At 44.4% G+C, this 25516-nt stretch overlaps 1 protein-coding gene across 1 annotated transcript in view; it reads right to left on the reverse strand.

The window, feature by feature from the left end:
* PIK3CB (phosphatidylinositol-4,5-bisphosphate 3-kinase catalytic subunit beta) overlaps positions 1-18859 on the reverse strand; it is a 100915-nt gene extending 82056 nt beyond the window's left edge. Inside the window, exon 1 of the mRNA XM_066619384.1 lies at positions 18727-18859. The gene's annotated coding sequence lies outside the window, so the exon portion shown is untranslated. The remainder of the gene's footprint in view (positions 1-18726) is intronic.
* Between the last annotated feature and the right edge of the window lie 6657 nt (positions 18860-25516).

Here is a 25516-nt window from a genome sequence, read left to right on the forward strand (position 1 = left end):
TTAGCTCCCCAGTGCCCCTCTCCAATAATGGCCCTAGTTTTGCACTGCAAGACCCCACCACCAGGGTAGCAGCACATTCACTAAAATCTAAGGCCCTGGTGCTAACCCCATGCTTGCCTGCCAGAGCAAGGGGTCACTGTTAACACCATACCCTATCTCCTTAAGGGATCTTGCACATTTTCATTACACTACCCCACCAACAAAGCATGCAGTGTGCCCCATTGGCATCACTAAATCTGTGCTGGAAAGTTGGATAGGATTGGGCCCATAGAGTAATACAGGATAAAATAATGGTTGAGATACAATCATATATGCCACCCTGAGTTCCTTGGAGGATAAAGAGATCAAACAGTAATGTTTCCAATTCTGGTTTGTTGATGGGTGGTAAACCATGGTTTGCCTATTCAGGCAATACAGCAAAGCATATTTAAGTTTCATGATTTGTGGTGTCTGAATTTAGCTTAAGACTGCAATGTCTATGCATTTTTATCTTGAAGTAAATATCATTGAACTCTAGGGTTTACTTCTAAAGTGCATGAAATTGGGCAGTTGTTTCCCTGGCCTCTGAGCAGCCCGCTTGGAGGCAGGCTGTGCAGCATGGCCTTTCCCAGTTCAAAGAGACACTTGGCCAACAGACTGAGGCAAAGAGGCAAAGAAGGAAGGCCCATAGCCAGGGAGACAGACCAGGGACAGACTGCACTTGCTCCCAGTGAGGAAGGGATTGTCACTCCTGAATCGGCCTTTTCAGCCACACTAGACGCTGTGCCAGAACCACCATTCAGAGCGCGATACCATAGTCTTTCGAGAATGAAGGTTGCCAACTACTACTGGTATCAAAGAAGTTATTTCACTTTTATTTTTCTTCCTATGTAATAAGCAGCAGTAGCCTAGAGTGAAAAATACTTTTGGAAATTTGCAAGTGAATTGACATCAAGGCTGAAATCCTATGCACACTCACCTGGGAGTAAGCTCCATTGACAATAATGAGACATCTGAATAGGGTTGAGCTATAAAGCTGTAATTGTAAACACAATGACTAAAGAGTAAACTACGTTGTCCACAGTGCTGAACTAACCTAAGCAGGTTCCCAAACTTCTACAGGGAAGTTGGGAACCCTGTAAGTATTTGCGGGGGCTATCACAAGCCAGAAATAGGTCTTGATCAGATCAAGGAGCCTTTCTGACCAGCAGGAAAGCCTGCAGAGGGGGCTACGAGCCCCCCATTCCCTCTGGATAGCCAGTGCTACCCCAGGTACATTATGAAATCCCTTGGTGGTGGCGGCAGTGCACTTGCTGCAGTGCCATTGCTGCCATCAGTGCTTGGCCACTTCCTTCAAGGGGGAATGGCCTGCTTCCAGTTCCCCTGGTGGGTCATGATGCACTAGTTTGGGAACCACTGAACTAAAGTATTCACATGGATTATGTGGGAAATAAAACCCTACAGAATGAAAAGAGGTGGGGGTAAGAGTTGGGTTTCCGACTTCACAACGCTTCTACCAAGGAATGTTTGATCATCTCACAGAATTTTTAATTTGTGGAATTTTTATGTTTAGGAACAGTATTTTTATTTTAAGAAGAATGCACAAAACATCCATGAAGGTTATGCAGATAATTACTCTAACCACACAAGCAGATATTACACAAATAATGAAACTAATTCTGAAACTAACCTGAAGGACTGAAGGCAATCCTGACTTTCAATCCTTGACCTGTCAGATAAGAGAAGCCTTCAGAATTCCTGAAGCCTGATCACGCACAGCAACTAAATAAATAGTAGTGCTTCTGCCAAAATTCAACAGCAGCATTCTGTCATTTACAAAGAGTACTCCAAATCATGTGGATGATTTACAAATTCTGCAATGTTTTTACTGTGTTCACAGCACATTCATCCAGGATGTGTTCAGTGTTTTCCTATTACGGTAACAATCATTCTATGATGTTGCAATCCCTGTATTTTTTGAGAGACTTGAAGCCTTTTTCATACCAATCATCTGGAAGGGTTTGAACCCTTCAGTATCCCTTTTCACATCTAGATTGCGTAAACAATTGTAAATCCAACCATAAATTCTACAAATTCCATGGAATGAGGTAATGATTCCAAGTTTACACATTATCAAGTGCCACAAATCTCACAGAAGGTGGAAAAACATATGTACAGCATCAAGTGCCACAAATGCCATAGGCATATGCATGGCAAGGTTTACAACTAACATTGATGAAGACAAAATTCTATAACTTTAAAAACAGTTGTGAAATGAACCAAGAGTAAATATAGCAATTACGATATATAGGTTAGTCATCCCGTATCTGGAATTCCAAAAATACGGAGTATTCAAAAATACAGAACTTTATTGAGCATCAACATGACTTCCCCCCCTTTTTGCCTAAAGAAATAAAATCACAAAGTGTGTTTTGTACACAAACCTTGTTTCATGCACAAAATTATTAGAAACTATTGTATAAAATTACCTTCAGGCTATATGTATCTGTGAAATGTAAATGAATTGTGTTTAAGACTTGGGCCCCATCCCCAAGATCTCTCATTAAGTATATGAAAGTATTCGGAAATATGGAAGGTTCTGATATGCCAAAAATCTCTGGTCCCAAGCACTTCGGATAAAGGATAAACGACCTATAGTAAATTGTAAAATGCTCTGCATGTGCAACAAATTTCTGTTGGAACAGCCAATTCCATACAGCCTTTCAAATACTCACTACTCCCAGCCTACCATAGAAAGTTGGGAATGGGCATGGGGGGGAGGGGGGCACCATGATCCAGACTGCTGAAAGTGAAGGTGGCAGACACTCGTGTTCTTTTTGGTCGTTAGGAGCCACAGGAAGAAGAGATGGAATGATGAGAAAATCAGAGACAAGAGTTTCAAGTGCACCTGTTTGATGATAGTTTTCACATGTGACCAGTTTCTCCCCGCTCCCCAACTTCAACAGTAAAGCAGCACAAGGAAACAATGTCCTCACCTGTTGCCTAAAGGAGAGGTGGTGGACAGGGGCCAGACTTTTGGGCACCAGTTGTCACTGAATAGATCAAGCAATTAGAAAAGTAGTGAAGACTGCAAAGAGTAATGGGCAGGTGCTTGGTTGAAAACGAATACTTAGAAAGTATAATATAGGGTATTTAGATGAACGTATTACATACATGATACATTATATATGATATGGTATGAATGATAAATGACAATAAGAGGTAAAAGTAGAAGAGAAATTGGATTAGGAGATATGGAATGATTTATTAGTAAAAGTGACATATGATATCCTGCACTCCTAAATGTATGTGTATGTCTTTAATGTTTTGTTGTGTTATGTTGTGTTTGTTTATGTTATGTTGTGCTGTGCTGTGTTATGTTTTTGTTGTGTTATTTTTTTTAAATAAAAAAAGAGTAATGGGCAGGTGAACTCGGAAAGCTATTAAATACAACAAATCTCTTCTCACCCCTGGTAAACTTCCAGTTCTACACAGGAAAAGTTCCACCCTTATTTTTCTCCTACCCTCTGAATTGAAAACGGCAGTCACAGGACCTGAAGGGAGTGTGGGTGAAGTGGATTTGGGTGTGCTCACTGTTAACACTAAAATTACATGACTCAGAGGGAGGAGGAGACAAATGAGACATATTAGTCGTGAAAATTTTCACTACTAGTTTGTTCTAGTGAAATGTTATAAGATTGCCCAGCCCTTGTCTGATACTCTACAGCAGGGGTGTGAAACATAAGGCCCGGGGGCTGGATGTGGCCCCTGGAAGCTTTTTATGCGGCCCTCAGGCTCTCAGCTGCTGAGCAGTGCTGTTACTGCTGAAACAGTAGTCCACATGAAAATTGGGATCTCCCATATCTTGAAATATGATCAAGATTTTCTCTTCTGTCATTTGCAGTTAATGAGAACAAAGTGCTGATTTCTGGCCATCAGCTGCTTAATGATGTCACTTTCTGGTTAATGACATCACTTCCAGCCCTCAGCAGGCATCCTAAATGCTAACTTCGGCCCTCTGTATGAAACAAGTTTGACACCCCTGCTCTACAGTGTCCATTCAATTATGACTACACAGATTTCTCAGCTCTGGGACCAGGAAAGTCAAAGAAACTAACCATATGTATGAGGCAGCCCAATAATGCGAAATGCTTATGAAAGAACAGAGTTGCTTGTTGCAAGAAGAGATGATCTATGCCAAGAATGAAATATGCAGACTTTTGCAGCTGCATTCACAAGTAGCAGTCACTTGAGATTATCTGTAGCTCAAACATCTGCAGCTTGTGGCAACTGTTAAAAATCTCCAAGCAAAGCAAATGCACTTGATTGCTTTTTCACTTAATGGTTTGAAACCAGATTATCCGAGGGACCACCTTCTCCCATGCATTCCAGCCTGCCATCTTAGGCCATCTGGATGGGTCTCTTTGCAAGTGCCGCTCCTGCCCAAGTTAGAGGGATGGCGACGCAAGGGCAAGCCTTGTCTAGAATGGTGCCACAATTATGAAATTCCCTACTGGGGAATTGAGAACTAACCCCTGCCCATGGCTTTTTGGCAAGCGTTCATAAAAAACTACTGAAATCCTTTTTCAATTACCCTGAAAATATCCAAACTAAATACTTGAAAGACAAAGTGGAAAACAGATTTTGAGGCCAATTCATACTGAACAAGCAGTGACCGAAGATCTGCATAGCAGTGGCTATGCAAGAAACAAATTCCACACAAGAGGTAAGAAAAAGGATTCAGAAAATGAGACAGGGAAAATGTCATAATGTCTTTATTACAATCTATAGTGTGGCTACATTTGGAATACTGCGAACAGTTTTTATATGACAACCTAACTCAAACTGATGAAAAACTAACAGAAGAAGATCCTTGCTGGATCAGGCCATGGGCCCATCTAGTTTGGCTTCCTGTTTCTCACAGTAGATCACCAAATGCCTCTGGGAGAACACAGACAAGGTATCTGTATACTTTTGCCACACCCTTGCAAGTGAGATTTAGAGACAGGCTACTTCACCAGAAGCTGCATATCGTCATTATGACTTGTAACTTGTGATGGAATTTTCCTCCATAATCTGTCCAATCCCCTTTTAAAGGCACCTAGGCCAAGTGCCATCATAGCATCCTGTGGCAAGGAGTACCACAGATTAAACGCTGGCTAAAGAAATACTTCCTTTGAACCATTTTCTCTGTAAAGATAAAACATTTTAGACTTTTTAGTTTAAGTGAAAGACCACTAATGCTGTCAGTATTAAGAATGTTGGACTACAATTGAGGAAATGAAACTCTAACTCAGCCCTGGAGTAAGTGATCTCACAGCCTAGCCCAACTGGTTATCGCCAGTGGGGGGGGGGAGGGGGAGAACTACATCTGAGGAGCAAAATGCAACATATGAAGAGTGGAATTACAATATTATTATTATAAATAATCCTGCATCAGGTTTCCAAAAATGCTGTCAAAACTCTGAACATCTCCAGATTCAAGCCTTTTCTATCTAAACAATTTCTTTGATGTTCCCATTAGCTGGAGAGTGTCCTCTTCCACAGATAAACTATTCTCAAACAAAGTACAAGCCATTAAGCAACATTAGCATCCTGCTGTAAAATCCCTAACTACTCATCCACTGCCCAGTAAAAGGATCATCAAGACAGCTAAAATTAATTCTGCCTAGCCCATAGGTGTACACATTTTATCTCTGTTGCATATATGCAACATTGGGCAGAAATGGCTTCTAAGATTCATATGTCTCACTGAACCGTTGCCCCTCCATTTTACTCCCCAAATGTGTCCTGCGCCCTAAAATTGCTTTCCACCATCTTCCTTGCTGCCTCTTATATCTTAAACTCCTTACCAGAATACCTGCCACCTCTTTTCAAACCCTCCTAAAAATCAAACTTTTCTTCTGAATCCTCCAAATTGTATTTGCACATACTCATCCCATCTTACCCAGCCTCCCCTTCCTGTTGGAATTGGTGCAACTCCGTAAGCTCTCAAAGGGTGACAGGAGACTGTCCTAAAAAGGGTTAAACCCAGGTGACCTCTACCTGTCCACTTCTAATGACCTATGTGGGAGGGGCATGACCCAGACCCTATATAACTCCTGAGCATGCTCTCCTCCCTCTCTCTTACCTCTTCCTTCCTTCACTGATTGGACAAGATGGCTCGCAGCAGGGCTCTGCTGGCGACGCCATTTTGAGAGCACATGGCATGCAGGATGAGGCAGCTATAGGGCCTTGTTGTCTTACGTTAGTGTACCTCTGAACATATTCAGATGCTGTAACCGTACTACTAAGGAACTGTGAGTAAATGAAACTACTTTGCAACTTCAACCAGCCAATGTTGTTTATGATTCTTGATTAGCAGTCAGCTGGGTGTGGGAGGCTCCCTGGGGTTGATTCTCAGCAAGAAGGGGGATCTGCTGCTGAAGCTACTCTGCTTCCCCCTTAAGGAGGAAACCAGGTTTAAGAAATTCCTCCAACACTTCCCCTATTGTTTCACCAGTTATGGACCTTTAAAAGCAAAATGCTCAAGGGAGACAATGTGCTCTTTTTACTTGTGCTTCTCTGCTGTACACCATATACTACAACACCATATAAATAAATAGCATCCCCAGCTTACCGCATATCGAAAAATGCATAGATGGTTTCGGATACTGTACAAGATTATTTCCGCTTTTACCCAAGTGTGTGCAGGAATCCTGATAATTAATATTATCCAAAGTAATATTTGGACAGAAGTGATCTAGTCGTTTAATTCATAGTGACAAATGAGAACTGAAACAGTCTCAAAAAGGTCCTAACACCAACTATCCTAGACTTTTTGGAGATTTTATATATTTATATTGCATTTTTTATTTTGGGGCCATTATGAAACAATCAGTGAGTAAACAAGGTGCTTGCTCTGAAATAATTACAGACATCCAGAATACTGTTGCTAATTATGTGGGAGGGCATAGGTCATAAACAAGATTATTTGCTGAGGAATCATATTTAAAATGGAAAAACAAGAGAGTGTCTGCTCTAAACAATTAATGCAAAGGCACTTCACAATGACAGCCCCTTGCAGGTTTGAGACTTCTTAATTAGTACGCAAGAGACTAATACTTTCACATATATAAATAATAAATTTCTGAGCCAAAGACTGTTCATTGCACAACCTCTTCCTCATTACAAGGTTCTGAATGATTTGTGTCACTTCCAGTGATTTGTGTCAAGGTGGTGGCATTCAAAATTCCATAGCCCATAGGCAATTGATTAATTTTTTACATTGCTTACGAACTGCTCCCCAGACTACCGTAGCACTCAGCTGTTTTTTCCTAGGCTGCCTAACCCTGGCAAGTATTACAGAGCAAAGTTGAATCACTTTGTCACAACAGAGTTAAGCAAGCAGAGAGAGATGGCAGACCTTTTAGAATTTTTTGAAAAGGTCAACAGACATGTGGATGCGGGAGAACCTGTGGACATTATATATCTGGACTTTCAGAAGGCGATTGACACGGTCCCTCACCAAAGGCTACTAAAAAAACTCCACAGTCAGGGAATTAGAGGACAGGTCCTCTCCTGGACTGAGACCTGGCTGAAGACCAGGAAACAGAGAGAGGGTATCAATGGGCAATTTTCACAATGCAGAGAGGTGAAAAGCAGTGTGCCCCAAGGATCTGCCCTGGGACTGGCGCTTTCCAACCTCTTCATAAATGACCTGGAGACAGGGGTGAGCAGTGAGGTGGCTAAGTTTGCAGAGGACACCAAACTTTCTAAGTGGTGAAGACCAGAAGTGATTGTGAGGAGCTCCAGAAGGATCTCTCCAAATTGGCTGAATGGGCAGCAAAATGGCAGATGCGCTTCAATGTCAGTAAGTGTAAAGTCACAACATTGGGGCAAAAAATCATAACTTCACATATAGGCTAATGGGTTCTGAGCTGTCTGTGACAGATCAGGAGAGAGATCTTGGGGTGGTGGTGGACAGCTCAATGAAAGTGTCGACCCAATGTGCGGTGGCAGTGAAGAAGAACAATTCTATGCTTGGGATCATTAGAAAAGGTATTGAGAACAAAACAGCTAATATTATAATGCCGTTGTACAAATCGATGGCAAGGCCACACCTGGAGTATTGTGTTCAGTTCCAGTCGCAAAACCTCAAAAAGGACATAGTGGAAATGGAAAAGGTGCAAAAGAGAGCGACGAAGATGATTACTGGTCTGGGGCACCTTTCTTATGAGGAAAGGCTACGGCATTTGGGTAGAACAGAGGCGCCTGAGGGGGGACATGATTGAGACATACAAAATTATGCATGGGAAGGATAAAGTGGATAGAGAGATGCTCTTTACACTCTCACATAACACCAGAACCAGGGGACATCCACTCAAATTGAGTGTTGGGAGAGTTAGGACAGACAAAAGAAAATATTTCTTTACTCAGTGTGTGGTCAGTCTGTGGAACTCCTTGCCACAGGATGTGGTGACGACATCTGGCCTGGATGCCTTTAAAAGAGGACTGGACAAGTTTCTGGAGGAAAAATCCATTATGGGTTACAAGCCATGATGTCTATGTGCAACCTCCTGATTTTAGAAATGGGCTATGTCAGAATGCCAATGCAAGGGAGGGCACCAGGATGCCGGTCTCTTGTTATCTGGTATGCTCCCTGGGGCATTTGGTGGGCCGCTGTGAGATACAGGAAGCTGGACTAGATGGGCCTATGGCCTGATCCAGTGGGGCTGTTCTTATGTAGAGAAAGAATCACAATAACCCAAGAACTGCCAAAGGTTATCAGCTCTAAAACATCAACGTGACTGTGCAGCCTAGACTTGAGAGCTAGAGAAACTGGAGAGGTGTTAGAACTTGAATTCCAAGGTCAACAGTAAACTGCTTAATGCTCTGAAACATCAAAGGATTACCAAGACTTTGGACATCTTCGTGCAAATTGACTGAACAATTTCCAACCTTGTATCAAACATTCACTGACTACACAGAGAAAGACAACACTTGCTTTGAAATAATCACAAAAGTAGCAGTGACCTGATTTAGGTATCTAGTGATTTTTTTTTTTAAATACATGGAGTTGCCAATACCAATCACAACCTATTTTGTGCTATATGCTTTGTATGCTACAAGAATAGCTGTGGTCAGGAGAACTATTTTTACATTGAAGGTGCAGAACATAGTTGTACAGTAATTGGTGAATGAGGCAAGCATGGTTTTTTACAGCAAAGCAAACTGATATACTAAATGCTACCAAGGGAAGGGATATTTTCTGATGTCCTTATCTAAGAATAAGCCCCACTGAACCCTATGAAATTTTTTCAGAAGACAGTGTTCACAGAATAGGGCTCTAAAGTGGTCTTAACACTATTCTCAAGACGTTGCAATGCCTCAGGGCAACCTGAGCTACTCATGCCAGTCAGCAGTGAGACCCTGCAGGACACTGGAAATGGTTGGTAAGAGGCTCTGCTCAGCGGGCAAAGCTCCTGTACACTTGGAAAAGCCCTCCCACCTGTCTTGAGCATCTTACCGGCCTTTCCAGCGTATGGTCTCTGAACCCATAAGTGAGTGGCAATGATGTCATCACCAGCAGTGGCGTCGCTAGGAGGATGTGGGGGGTGTGGGCCGCACCGGGTGACGTGCACAGGAGTGGTGACGCACACTGGGGGGGGTGAAATGCTAAAACTGTGGTGGTTAGGAGTAACCCCATCATATTATATACTGTTGGATGCTGCATTTCAAGCAGAACGCAATGCAAAAAATCAGAGTGAAATATCTCCTTTCTATCAAAAGTTAAGGCCAAAAAACTGGAGAACAAAAAATACATGGAACCCCATGGAAAGTGAAAGTGAGCCGTATCGCATGTTTACTTTCAAGTAGGCGAACTTGCCTTAGTCAGTTGGAAAGGGCAGGCTGAGAGGAATCCAGGAATACCAGAATGGTCCTGATCCAATGAATGCAGCCTCCAAAAACACCTGAGAAGGAAGTCCCTCCCTCCAAGCAGATGAATGTATTGAGTACTAAGGAAAGCGAAACTAAGCCTCACAGTCGTGTTTACTCACGAGTAAGCAAGCGTGCCTTGGCTGGTGTGGAAGATCAGGTGAAAGAGAGTGCAAGGCTACCGGAATGGTCCTGATCCTATGCACCTGGAGCTAAGCAAGTGCTTAGCTCCAAAATGCAGCCTCCCCCCCCCCCACTAAAAGGATCAAAACAGGTTTCAGCTGATAAAGTGAACTTTTTGAAACTTGCAAAGCCAGGTGGATGTTGACAGTGATCTGGTTTAAACTGAAGTTCTTAAATTGAACTGGGCACTGGGTAGGGCTGGAGACCTTACTGGTTTTGGAGGGGGGGTGTTATTGCAGGCAGGCTACAGAGGAAATTCACTTTATGGAACAGGGATGGCTTCTGCTTATTTAATTATTTGTACTTATTTATTTTAATTTGCCTGGTGATGTCACTGCCAAAAAAAAAAAAGTGGATTCTAAAAAGTGGGTCCCAGTGCTAAAAGTTTGAGAACTGCTGCAATATGGTGTTAGTAAGCGAACACCCTGGGGGGTGGGTGTGACACCACTAGTGACCAAAATCATCAAAATTGCAGTTTGGAGGAATAATGCCATCATGTTATATATCAAACAATGTGTAATTTCATGTAGAATGTGTTCTATATTTGTTCTATCTACAGGTACAGCCAAACAACCAGTGGGGGTGGAGTGATGGCACATCACCACGCCCACCACCTGGGGTGTTGTCTCGCCCACTGCGTGGGGGGTGACGCGCTGGCTTCCCGCACTGGGTGATGTGAACCCGGGTGATGTGAACCCTAGTGACGCCACTGATCACCAGTGACTTCAAGGAACCTGGAAGTATTTGCATCATGTGGGGGCAAGTAGGACACTAAAGGTTGGGAGGCGCTGGCCTCAACCCCTATGCGCCATCTGAAATATGGGGGCAAGAATGCTAGTCCATTTTAAAAACTGTTTTGAGGAAAACTGCTATAAAAGCTGGTGTACTATAGTAGCTAATTGCATGACCCTATGCATGTCTACTCATAAGTAAGTGTCATTGCACTCAATGGAACTTACTCCTAGAAAAGTGTGTTCAGGATTGCAGCCTAAGAGACTTAACTGAGAATCAGGACTTCCCCAGTTTAAATCTCACCTCTGCCATGAACTCACTAGGGTAGCCTTAGGCAACTCACTCCCTCTTAGTGTCTCCCATCTATAGTATGGGAATAATAATACAACCACCCTGTAAAATGAGTAAGGATTTATCACAATCATGTGTGTTAAGCCCTCTGTACAATCAAAAAGTGGTGTATGTTACTGTTACAACTTATGTGAAGCTCTTGTACTAAATAATACATCCCACTTTTGTAGTTTAGATCATCTTAATACAGATCTTCCCCTGGGGGCTGGGGATAAGCATAGGCCCTCAGTATGGCTGTACTTGTCGTAAGAGGCGACTAAACAGCCACCGGGTAGATGAGACTCGATAGCCTGGGAAGGCAGCTCATCTGAGAGAAGGAAAACTCTGATCCCAAACCTCCACTGCTTTGTGGCTACATCCAGTTATGGAAAAGGCTTCAGGAGTCAACCTCGAGGCAAAATCCGGAGCCGGAGTCCGTGAGGCAGTTCATGGCTGAACACAGTCACGTTCTGGCAACTCCTGCGACGCCGCTGGAACCAACCGTATTGGCCTCTGCCTTTCTATTGGACCATTTCAGCGACGTGGAGAGGGGGGATTTGCTGCATGGGTAACAGCCTAGCCTCCATACCTACTTTACCCAGGCTCTGCGCACTGGAGAGGACACTCTGTTCCAGAACCACCATTCAGAGTGTGACACCATAGTCTTCTGAGACTGAAGGATGCCAACTGTCTAATACAGTGTTTAAAGACCAATCCAAAACTCAAACTAATGTACTTGGGATTTCAGTCAGTTTAGTTACAAAAGCCACCATGGAGTAAGCCCATTAAACACATACTGAAGTATGCAGCACAGCTTCAACTCTCTCTTAACAGCAGCTTGTGATGTGTCCTGCAAGGATACAGGTTAGGTACTCCTATCCAGGAAGAAAAGAAAAGGCCTGCTGTGTCTGGATTTACAGATTTACTAGCACTGACAACAATTGATTCTGAAACTTAAGAACAGCCCTGCTGGATCAGACCATAGCCCATCTAGTCCAGCTTCCCATATTTCACCGTGGCCCACCAAATGCTCCAGGGAGCACACTGGCATTCTGACATATAGCCCTTTCACCTTCTCAAACTTCACTAGTCCAACAGTCCAAATGACCTGGACTTAAGTATTTGTTCCAGATTTTTATTAGTTGATCTAGGGCTTCCTTTTGGGGGGGAGGGGGAGGGGAGGACAAGAGAGATTAAACTTGCCTCTTGGCAAGTGGCAGTATACCAGTATAATTTCTTAAAATAAACTTTCAACTAAGCCAGCGATTTGCAAGCTTTTTTATCTCATGGCACACTGACAAGGCACTAAAATTGTCAAGGCACACCATCAGCTTTTTGACAATTAACAAAGCACACCAAGCTGCCAGTGGGGGGCTCATATTGCCCATTGGTCCTACTAATAAAGGACCTACACCTAAATTTCTGTGGCACAGCTGTGGACCACTTGCAGCACACCAGTGTGCCAAGGAACAGTGGTTGAAAATGGCTAAGCTAAACTATTAAAAATCATATTACAGTGAATCCTCAGTTTAACAGATCTTGGTTTAACAAGCTGTGGACATCAGCCATGGTCTGTTACATTAATAACTAGTCAAATGCACATCTCCATTGACTTAAATGTACATTCAGCATTAACAGATACCCCTTCCCCCCTCCCATTAAATCAAGGGTTCACTGTAATCACTTTTGTCTCACCTTATCTCAGAAGCAGTGGCATAGCTAAGGGGGTACAGAGGGATAGCAGTTGCACCGGGCATCAAGTTTTAGGGGGGCAACAAGCTGAGCTTAACACTAGTGACCAAAATAGTGAAAATCTTGATATGTATGAATAACACCATCATGTTATATATCATTGGAAAGGCAATTTAATGCAGAATACAATGCAACAAACTGCACTGGAATATCTGTATTCTATTAAAAGTTATGGTCAATTAACCAGAAAATGAAAACACAACTGCCTTGTGAAACAGAAAGTGGATTTTCTTGACTCCAAACTGAGCTATGAGACTGATTGTTCTGAATGCCAATGAGATGCTATTATGATACAGCATGGAACCAATAACTTTTTAGTTACTTAATTAAATTTGATTTTGTCATGTGGGGGGCTACAAAATCTTCTTTGACCCCAGGTAACAGATATATACCTTAGCTATGCCACTGACTGGGCGGAGGCAACATAGCAAGTGGGTGGTGAGCTACTGGGGGGAGGAGGTGGGTTCCTCCCAATTTTCACTTTTTTAAAAGCCCGGGCGTGATGTCACTTCCAGCTGTGACACTTCTGGGGCAACATTTTGAACTTGGCAGTGGGCTACACAATCATTAGCTACGCCACTGCTCAGAAGATTCAAGGTGGATCACAAGGAAAGTTTGCACACAATAAAAGTACAATAAAAAAAGATACCACCACTGAGCACCTGTTCATATTGACAGTAGCAAAAATGCAGTCAAGGAGGAGACTTCAAGGTCTTAAATTTTCTAACTACTGTATATAGTTTGATTTCATTTCTGTCATCTGTCATTGCAACACTGGGGTTTTGAGAGAAGAACTGCATGAAGACATCCAGAGCTGTCAGGTGCAGAAGTATCCTGCCATCTGCAAACTCACATTGTTCAGTAAAACTCATTTAATGCATAATGCACACCTGCACCAACTCAAGTTCACCCAAGCAGGAAAAGATTACACACATCCACAAAATCTGAAGTCACTCTCCTCTAATAGCTCTATAGTATTCTTTTTTCCATTGTTTTAAAATCCTGAAGATTTTAAAAACATTTAACCACTTTAAAGCAATGCAATTTTATCTGAAGTCACTTCACTGAAGTCACTGAAGTCACTACTGCTACTAAATGTTGATTTAGCACCAGTGCAGTACAGACCATAAAAATGAGACTGTTCCTGCCCAGAGGGCAAGTATGACCTTCTAGGAATCACTCTGAAAACAAACTACATCTTTCATGCCATCTAAGGTCCTATCCTTTGCTCCAAAATTGCAAGTTGCAGTTATCACTGTGGAGCAGACAAAATTCTAAAATAAGATGGAATTTGTTTGGTTTTTCCAATTCCAAATCAATTTAGGAAACTTAAATCATAGCATGAATTCCAAGTACAGTACAGTACTACAAATTCCAATAAGAGTGATATAACAGCAATTTCCATTCCTAGAATATAGATGCCCTCCCCAACCTCTACTCTATCACACAAATTGTCTGGCAAGTTTAAATGGTGGGTTTTTAAAAAGTGATATTAATAACTGTCACATATTGAAAATAAAATGCAAACATAATAGCAACAATGTTCTCACATTCGAATACAGCAGCAACTATCATACCAAAAGATGCAAAGCAAACAACAAAAGCTCTTTGAACCAGCTTCTGTTGGTGCAGGAATACACAAAAGCCCAAGCCATACAGAACATTACATCCAGAAAAATGTAAAGTTAACTAACATCACAATCCTAAACTATCGGTGGTACATTAGAACACAGTATCTGTGACTTGGGATCTAATATTGTTGGCATCCTTCAGTCTTGGAAGACTATGGTATCACGCTCTGAATGGCGGTTCTGGAACAGAGTGTCCTCTCCAGTGCGCAAAGCCTGGGTAAAGTAGATATGGAGGATAGACTGTTACCAACTCAAATCCCCCCTCTCCACGTCGCTGAACTGGTCCAATGGAAAGGCAGAAGCCAACATAGTTGGTTCCAGCGGCATCGCAGGAGTTGCCAGAACGTGACTGTGTTCAGCCATGAACTGCCTCAGGGACTCTGGCTCCGGATTTTGCCTCAAGGTTGACTCCTTAAGCCTTTTCCATAACTGGATGTAGCCACAAGGCAGTGGAGGTTTGGGATCAGAGTTTTCCTTCTCTCAGATGAGCTGCCTTCCCAGGCTGACAAGTCCCATCTACCTGGTGGCTGTTTAGTCGCCTCTTACAACAAGTACAGCCAAACCGAGGCCCTATTCTTATCCCCCACCCCCTAGGGGTTCTAATCTAATCTAATCTGGATCTAATATAGAACCATAGAATGTTAAAGTTGATCTAAGGGATCCAGGAGGTCATCTAGTCCAACCCCCTACTCAGTGCAGGCAACAGCTACAGCATCCCTGGCCAATGGCTGTCCAGCCTCTGCTCAAAAACCTCCAAAAAGATCACTCTACTGGATGGGTAAGAAGTTTATCCCTTGCTTTTCGTATGATTTCTGTTTTGTACCTGTGATGTTGAACAGAACAACAAACAGAAACAATGTTCATAGGATCATATGTCCAACTCATTACAATAGAGCTTTTTAAAATTACGGTTGCTTTGTTATCAGGTAAGACTAGAACAAGATTTGAGTGTTTTTTAGTAGTTATCAATCACTTCATAATTACAGAACAATGTTATCAGCAAGAACAGACCCTTACAGGTTCACAGGTAATTTCATGAGTCCCTTTAGGACTTATGGATGATTACATTATTCTAATTTACAACTGATCAATGCATTGGAGTTTCATGGATTAAATATCTGGCAAACAGGCCAATATACATACAGTACTCTTAGCCATTCAAACTCACTTCATACAGCCCACTGGAACCTGTTGTAGCTATAGTTTTCAGTCAGTCGGTGCCAAGTTCTAGTTATGGGCATACCAGTGCCACACAATAGACTCCACTTTAATTATGGGCTCAATAATTTAAACTTTCAATCTCTGTCCCTAGTCCTCCTACATCAAAGAAAAAAATGATCAAGAAAGAAACTAATTCTTGAAGCACAACTTTTATCTATCCCTATCATGAATTCCATCTCAAAATGGTTCTGCATAGGAATGGGACACACTTATCTCCCCTTCTCCTTATATGTGCTCATGTGTGAATGAAGATTAACCCTTCGTGCATCTGACAAAGTGGGCTCTGATCCACAAAAGTTTATGCCACAACAAATGTGTTAATCTTTAAGGCATCACAAAACTCTTCTTTGGGTTTTGCCACCACAGCTATACTCCTGAAGTCTGCAAAAGATATTCAGGGCTGTAGAATTCCTAGCCACCAAACTTAATCCAAATGATCAGACCCTTGTGAGAACTATAATTTCTAGGCAGTTGAATGTATGCAGAAGCCATATTTAGGGAAAGTTACCATTATTTCTTAAAACAAGTTCATGCAGTCACTAATCTTAGCAATATCCAAGTCACTGGGCAGAACCTCTCCACTACAGCTTACATTTACTGCTACAGCAACACCAATCTGTCTCCTGTCTACCATGATGGAACTCCTTACCAGTTCAAAGTAAATGTTTCTTCACCCTGAAATACAACCAAATGCAAATATTAATTGTCCAAGGTAATTTCCAAAGTAAGTGTTCCTTACTGAAATTCAAGCACTTCAAAGTATCTGTTTATATCGCTCATTTGCTATTGAGCTACACACCATACAATTGCATTGCATTACTACAAATTGAACTAGTTATAGTTCTCAGAACTAGTTCAACTAGTTCTCAGAACTAGTTATAGTTCAATTATCACAATCACCATTTCACCTTTTATGCTCTACAAACCAACTTCATGGCCCTATATACTAAGGAAGTACTCAACAATGATGCATACTGTATATCAGCAATTTTCAACCTTTTTCATCTCATGGCACACAGAGAAGAAGCTAAAATTATCAAGGCACACTGCACTGCCAGCAGGGGCTTGCATCCCCCTGTGGCCCTACTAACAAATGACCCTTCCCCCAAACTCCTGTGGTACACCTGTAGACCACCCATGGCACACCAGTGTGCCACTAGTTGAAAACAGCTGCTGTATATTAATGCACTGCAGACACTGTGGTGAACTCCAGCCCATCATAAGTCGCCAAGATCAATGACAGCACATGCTTTTGAAAATGGAACTAGCTTATTTGAAGCTATGACCTTATTATGAGAAGTGTCACAATGATCACTGGGAAAACAGAATTGGTCTAAACAACTTCCGCATTTAAGAGTCTGAAACTATCTCTCTTTACTCAGAAATCGGAATCCAATGTGAAGAAAAAATCTAAATAATCTGTCAACAGGAAGAGTCGGGTAATAAGTTCAGCCATAGCATTATTCTAAAAAGTTTTATTGTACAACACTGCAGAATCACACCAGATTCCAATAAAGAACAGTCGTGTTCCAATCAGTAAGGTTTTGGCCATTCTTATGCAATGTACAAAAAGATATTCATTGTTAAAAGACAGACCCAGGCCATCCACTACAAACTGAACCAAAGAAAACTAGAAACAGCAAAAGAGGTAAAGGCTTTTGGATCAGCCTGTATCATTCTAAAAGCTTATTGGTGACTAAGTTTTGCTTAAAAAGATAAGGAACCCAAAGTTCACCCCAACCATCAATCAATTCTAACTTTCAGTTCTCAGTTTGTAAAATGTCAGGGACCGCCTTTTAGGGTTGTTGTGTCACCAAACAAAATAAGCATTCTCCACCACTTTTACTTGCCAAATATATATATAGCATGATACTAGCTGACAAGTCTTTCCTGTACTCATTCACAGCTCAAATTCTTACTAAGAGGCATGATAAGTATCCCTCCCTCTGCAGCCTTCTTCTCACCCACCCTGGACTGATAAAAGACTCAATAGATGTGACTAAACTTCACATGACAATTTGAAAGGAAGGCAGCAGCCCTCTGACTCTAGTGCCTGTTGAGCAAGCCCATGTTGCAATCTCTGTGTGTGTGTGTGTGTGTGTGTGTTTAAACACTCAGACAAATGCCTTTGTCTTCTTACTACTTCCACTGCGATTAGACACCCAGAAACCAATTAGTAGCTGGAGAAGATGCCAGATCTTACACGAGGGTGAGAGTGGGAGAAGAAGGAGGGGAAAGCGAACTGGAATCCGAGATAGCTCCGGAGTCACTGCAGGGATGTCCTTTTGGCAACGCACTTTGAGGGTAGTTCAAGGCATAGAGTCAGGAGGTGGGGAAATCCGCCCGAGCTGAGCGGGACCGACGGACTGAACCGACTTCCACGTAAACACGTCTGGCTGGAGAAAACTCCGCAAGGGAGCAGGACGCCCGCGCGCAGGCGCCGCAATGCTAGTCCATTGCGCCGGGTTGCACACCGAAATTCCCACCAGGAGCTTTCCAAGCAGGCAACTCGTAGCCTTGCCCCCCCACAGCCTCTCAGCCCCCCCTCCACACACATAAAGAGGGAGCCTCTCAGCCCCCTCACACACACATAGAGAGCCTCTCAGGGCCCCCTCCCACACATAGAGAGGAGCTTCTCAACCCCTTCACACAGAGCCTCTCAGCTCCCCCCACAACCACAGCCTCACAGCCCCACACACACATACAGCCCCCACACACAGCCACAGCCTCTCAGTCCCCCCCCCACACAGCCCCACACACACAGCCTCTCAGCACGACACACACAGTCCCCCCACACACAGCCCCCGCCTCTCAGCCCCCCTCCCCACACACAGCCCCCCTCCCACACACACACACAGCCCCCCTCCCACACACACACAGCCCCCCAGGGGAACGGCGAGGCAGACGGTGGAAGTTTGCTCGCCAGCCCGCCCTGGCTTTCCTCTCCAAGTGCAAACGCATCCGGGTTCCGCAGACTCACCTGCCCAGGCGGCGGCGGTGCTGGCGGGTGGTGGCTGCCTCTGCTGCTATTCCGGAGCCGCCACCGTCTCCTCCTCGCCTGCTACTGTTGCTCCTCCGCCCTGCCACACTGTTGCCGGCACCCCGTGCATCAGCTCCCGGGCCCCAGCGAGCCGCGTCCGCGCCACCCTCCTGGGTGGGAATGCGCTGCCTGCCTGCCGGAGGGCGCGCGCTCGCTCTCCCTCCCTCCCGGGCGAGCATCGCCTAGGCGACAGCATCCCTCCCTCTTCTCCGCCCCCCGCTCCTTGCAGCCAATCTCCCGGGACCGTCTGGCGGGGGAGCCAATGGCGAAGGAAGGTGCCTGCCGCCCTCCCAGGTTTGGCCAAGAGGAAGCGGCAGTTTCGCCTGAGCCGCAAAGCAGAAGTGCCTCCCTGGTTGCAGCGCGCACCCGGGTTTTGCAAGCGGCGGACGGGCTGCTGCCCTGAGGGTCCCAGGCAACGGCAGCTGGCCTGCAGGTTGGGGGAGATTCCATGCGGGGGGGGGGAGAGGGGGAGCGGGGCGAGGAGGCTTTTTCATGGGCACAACGGGGCATCAGCTCAAGATCACTTAAGGTAGTCCAGGATCCCTGCAGCACCATCCAATGCCTGGTCATTTATCCAGCCTATGGGCACGAAGAACCCAATCCTATGCTTGTCTACCCAGAAGTAAGTCCACTATACCCATGGATAGAATTGGGCTCGAAGACTACAATCTTATCCACACTTTCCTGGGAGTAAACCCCTTTGACTAAAATGGGAGTTACTTCTGGGCAGACATGCATAGGATTGGGCTCTAAGCTGTCAACCACGATGTTCTGCTCAGGCTGCACGGTAAGTATCCAGATCAGGGAACCTCTAGGTGGCTCCATCATCTATTCACCTCTGGGCATGGCAGAAAAGGCATTCTTGGTGGTTGCCCCCCCCCCATCCCATTAGAACAGTTCTCTGTGGACCGACTGAAATCTGGGATCTTGGCCCCCTTTTAAGCCATTTCTGCCCAACGTTGCATATACACAACAGGGATCAAATGTGTATACCTGTGAGCCAGGCAGAAATGTGTTAAATAGACTTTAAAGACCTGTCTGCATGGAACCTGGACAGACTATTGGTGTTTAATATGATATTATTTGGTGTTTGGGACTGCTGTTTAGTCTCTGGGCACTCTTTCTTTGAGAACTTTGATTGCTGTACACTAGTATTGCATTTTGTTGAATTTATTCTCCACCTTGAGCATTTTATATTGGAATGTGGGTTGTGTGTTTTCTGAATAACAAATAAAGGAATTTGCTCTTGCCACTCTTGCTTTTAATGCACGTATGATTGAGAGCAGACAGCACAGGGGTTGAGGGGAGTACTGCATTTTCTCCAGATTAATAAAAGCAGTGGCAAAAATCTTGTCAGTACTGTTGGAGGAATCTTAAAAAATTGGTTTCCTCTTTAGGGGGGGAAGCAGAGTAGCTTCAGCAGCAGACCCCCCCCCCTCTTGCTAGGAATCAACCCCAGGGAGCCTCCCACACTTGGCTGACTGCTAATCAAGAAAGACAAACTACAATGGCTGGTTGAAGTTGCAAAAGAAAGTTATTTACTCACGGTTCCATAGAAGCATATGTTACAGCATTTGATTATGATCAGACGTTACGCTAAACTTAAGATAACAAGGCCCTGGAGCTGCCTCGTCCTGCATGCCATGTGGTCAAGATGGCGTTGCCAGCAGAGCCCTGCTGTGACCCATCTTGTCAGGTCAGTGTTCAGTGAGCAGAAGGGAAGGTTATAGTGTCTGGGCCACACTCCCACATAGGTCATCCAAAGGGGACAGGTAAAGTGTAGGGTCACTGGGCCATGGCTTAACCCTTTCAGGACAGTATTCTGCCACCTCTGGACAGCAGACAGAGTTGCACCAAACTCCAAGAAGTACTGATACAGTGTGTGATAAATAAGTTGTTCAGGCTAAACTTGCCTCAAAATTCCTGGCTGCCTTTCCCCCTTACCTCTGTTCAATGGCTGTGGATGGTCGTTGGTGAGGGACAGCACCCTGCATCTGATTTCAAATAACTTTTAATGTTTAGCCACAAGCTGCAGGGCAAAGAGAAGCCATAAACCAAGTCTTTAGGGTTTACACTAAGGCTATCATTCAATTTAAAGAAATATTAGTCAATGAAGCATTAGCTAATTAATCAGAGAGAAAGAGAATAAAAACAATAGATCTGAAGCACAAAATATACTAGAGGTGTTTGGTTTTTGTTTAACATAAAACACCACATTTTTCAAACACCTTTAACAATAGGTAATGTATTAATTGGGAACAAAAATATAAAACATGACATTTTGCATTTTAATTCAACAATTTTAAAAAAACAACAATTTTCAAACACACCTAACTACTGTTATTAAATCAGTTGTGGACAAAATGCTAGATTTGAGCTCTACCAGTAGATTTGGTAGGCCTTGCAATAAATGGACAACAGTTCCTTGATTTCTCTGTTAACAATAGGAACAGAGGTTCTCTTCCAGTCCCCCCTCCCCCCACAGATGGCCCATGGGAAACCAGGTGGAGATTTTTGTGCCAAAGGACTGTTAGCTCAGGTCTGGTGCTGAAGACATATGCTTGGGCTAAGAAGATGCTTCAAAGCCCCAGTCTGTTAATTCCAAGTGTGTGAGCATCACAATTTGCGCTTGGCTTGGCTTGGCAGCCCTTGGGTTTTGAGAAAGTGCAAAAGAGTCTACATGCCTGCCCATCCCTGGTTTAGTAGTGCGTTCAGGTGTTGCAGCCTGCACTGTTTTTAAAGGCGGAATGGCCTCTTCAGATTTGTGTTTGCCATCTGTAGTTTTTATAAAAATTAGTCTCAAAAATAAAATAAATACAGCTGCTGCCTGATTAATTAGGGCATCTTTTTAGATAACCCATTTACAACCAAGTGTTCTCACCAACTGAATGCTGCAACCCTTTTTTAAGGTCAGTTAATTATTGATAAGATGTTTTGTAAAAAATTGTTTCAGGTTTCCAAGCAATTTCAAATCAAGCCACAGCTTAATCTTATTAATAAGTAACTGGCCTAAAACGATGCTTCGTTCCCTGCCCCCATTCCCATTACTGTGCAATGGAAAACTTGAAGCAAGCTTGGTATACTTTTTCATGCCATTTTCCTGGAAGGGTTGGGCTGGATGCCAAGCTCAACTTTGAGGCAGAAGCTAAATCCTTTTTCAGGCAGTTACCTAACTGGTAGTTCATATGCATAGCCCCAGAATGGGAAACGAGAAGTGGCATCACTAGGGTTTGTGTCACCCGGTGTGGGATGCCAGCACATCACCCCCCCCCCCCATGCAGTGGGCAGGGCAACACCCCAGGTGGTGGGCATGGTGATGTACCATCACTCCGCCCCCACTGGTTCTTTGGCTGTACCTTTTGATAGAACAAAGATAGAACACATTCTGCATGTGTTGATACATAATTTATATATATATATATATATATATATATATATATATATATATATAAATACACACACACACATATATATATATATATATATATATACACACACACGCATTGATTGATATATAACATGATGGTATTATTCCTCCAAATTGTGATTTTAGTGATTTTGGTCACTAGTGGTGTCACACACACACCCCCAGGATGTCAACTTACTAACACCTTTTTCCAGCAGTTCTCAAACTTTTAGCACTGGGACCCACTTTTTAGAATGACAATCTGTCCAAGACCCACCAGAAGTGATGTCATGGTAGAAGTGACATCATCAGGCAAATTAAAATAAATAAGTATAGATAATTAAAGTAAAACAAATAATTAAATAAGCAGAAGCCAGTCCTGGTCCACCAAGTGAATTTCCTCTGTAGCCTGCCTGCAATAACACCCCCCCCCCTCCAAAATCAGTTAGGTTTTCAGCCCTACCCAGGGCCCAGCTCAATTTAAGAACTTCTGTTTAAACCAGATCACTATCAGGATTCACCTGGCTTTGCAAGTCTCAAAAAAGTTCACCTTATCAGCTGAAGCCTCTGTTTTGATCCTTTTTAGCGGTGGAGAAGCTGCCTTCTGGAGCATTTGTTGAGCTCCAGTTCCATCAGATTAGGACCATTCTGGTGGCTTCACATTCCCCTTTGCCTGGCCTGACCACCAACCAAGGCATGTTTGATTACTTTTGAGTAAATGCAACTGTGAGGCTTAGTTTCGCTTTCCATAGGGCTCAATACATTTGTCTGCTTGGAGGGAAGGACTTCCTTCTCAGGTGTTTTTGGGGGCTGTATTCATTGAATCAGGACCATTCTAGTGTCCTTGGATTCCTCTCAGCCTATCCTTTCCTACAGACTAAGGCAAGTTCGCCTACTCACGAGTTAACGCGCGATACGGCTCAGTTTCACTTTCCATAGGGCTCCATGCATTTTTGGTTCTCAGGTTTTTTGGCCTTAACTTTTGATAGAAAGGAGATATTTCACTCTGATTTTTTGCATTGCATTCAGCTAGCAGGAGTCGGCAACCTTAAACATTCAAAGAGCCATTTGGACCCATTTTCCAGAGAATAGAAAACCGTGGGAGCCACAAAAGCCTCTTGACATCTAAAATGAAGATAACACTGCATATATAGTTTTTTTTTTTTTTACCTTTATGCTATGTATAAAAAAACTATAGTGTGTTAAAATCAATGGGATTTCATTTGACTCCAAAGTGGAGTCAAGGGAGGGGAAAAAAACAGACATGCTGCTTTGTGCTGAATCGAAGCAATGGGAAGACTTATGCAGGCTTACTCAGAAGTAAGCGCCTCTCTGATTTCCATGGGGCTTCCTCCTTAGTCAGTATGTGTAGTATTAGGATCACATTCTCCACCCTCAGACTTCTTTTGGGAAGTCTGCCCTGTCGGTTTCAGAGGGACTGACTTCCATGCTCAGGCGCACTGACCAGGAGAGAAATCGCACGAAGGCCAGAGGGGCTGATTCCGGAGTTGGCTCCCAATCCTAAGCATGCCTACTCAGAAGTAAGTCCCATTCAGTTCAATGGGGTTTACTCCCAGGAAAGTGTGCACTCCCTGCAGGCGCACTCCAGGGAGCTCCAGGGTCGGTCACCCCATCTCTTCTGCAGTGGGGGGGGGCAACATTAAGGCAAAGGGCGTCACAAAGCCTGCCAGTCTCAGAGGGATGGAGCTGAAGGATCCCCCTGCCTGCTCTGTGCTGGGGGGGGGACAGGACTCCAAGTTGCGGGGAGGGGTCGGAGGAGGCTTTGGAGCGCAGCTTATCTGCCTTTGTATTTTTACATAGTAATTAGTTTAGCAAAGTGGGTGACAGAGAGGCGCTCTGTCACCCCCTTTGCCACTTTCACCCACTTTCACCCGCCCTTCCCCGCTGAGCACATGCGCCACCAGCTCTCCCTGCCCAGCCGCAGGGGTCCCTGCAAAGTGCCCCCCCTGCGCTTGCTACCAGCGGCCCTGTCCCCCGGTTCAGCCCCCTGCCCGCTGCAGGGAGAAGAAGGAAGGGCGCAGGGAAGAGGAGCCCGGCTGCCCCCCCGTGCCTGCTCGCAGTGGGGTGCCTGCGGGCGCCTGCTCGCAGTGGGGTGCAGAGAGCAGGTGCGGGAGAGTGCCGCTGCCCCTTCCTTTGATGCCCTTCCCCGCTGAGCCCATGCGCGGCCGCGCCAGCGCTGCCAGCTCTCCCTGCCCGGCCACAGGGGTTCCTGCAAAGCGCCACCCACGCCCGCCACCAGCGGCCCTGTCCCGCAGCACCTGCTCGCAGTGGGGCGCGGAGAGCAGGTGCAGGAGAGCACCGCTGCCCCTGCCTGCCTAAGGAGCTGCTGTAGGCGAGGGCGGAGCCCCGACCCGCACTCACCAGCAGCCAGCGCCCACAGCACATCGCACCGGAGAGAGGCGCCCTCGGGGCTGGGCGGCTGCCGCGGGGAAGGCGCCCCACTTCCAGCTCCCACTTGGGAGCCGCAGCAGACCGCTGAAAGAGCCGCATGTGGCTCTAAAAACACAGGTTGCAGACCCCAGAGCTAGAAGTTCCACATCCAATGGTATATAACATGATGGTATTATTCCTAACCACCACAGTTTTAGCATGTAACCTCTGCAGTGCGCGTCACCCCAACCATGTGCATCACCCGTGCGGCCTGCACCCCCCTAGCGACGCCACTGGAAATGAGGGCAAGAAATAAGCTACGTCCATTTATAAAAGTGGCATTTTTACCCTTATAGCAATCTTAACATTTGTTTTCAGCCCTCTGTGATGATTTGATGGAATAGAAATGGAATTGGAAATCTGCAGCTTGGTTGGTATCTGAAATTTAAGGCCAAATGACATGATATAGCTGATCTATTATTAGATTGTTCAGTGCTTTTATTAAAGCAGAACTTTAAAACAGCTGGGGGGATAAATAACCTTATTTTAATGCTTTTGCCCAATGCCATTTTCTTTTTCTTAGTCACCTACCCCCTCCCCTGTTCTGTTAGCTATGCAATTTAAAAACAAAAAAAATGGTCCCTGTATTTTTTCCACTGCAGTGCTCTGGCTGTGTGATTTAGATCAGGAAACCAGGACAGGGTAGAGAGTTAAACACCTCCAGGCTGATAAAAGTGCCCCCCACTGATCCACAACTGCTATAAGGTTAAAAAGCATTGGGAGATCAGATTAAGGATGGTTCATATCAGAGCTGGTTTGATCCTTGCACATTACCTTCTTCTCTTGCTATCCCTGTAGTGGGGACAGGAATTACAGGGATTCTGTGTCTTTTATAATTAAATCAAAGGGAATTTCATTCCAGAACTGTGTGAG

This window comes from Tiliqua scincoides, chromosome 3 (genome assembly GCF_035046505.1).
Source record: "Tiliqua scincoides isolate rTilSci1 chromosome 3, rTilSci1.hap2, whole genome shotgun sequence".
NCBI classification, from domain to species: domain Eukaryota; kingdom Metazoa; phylum Chordata; class Lepidosauria; order Squamata; family Scincidae; genus Tiliqua; species Tiliqua scincoides.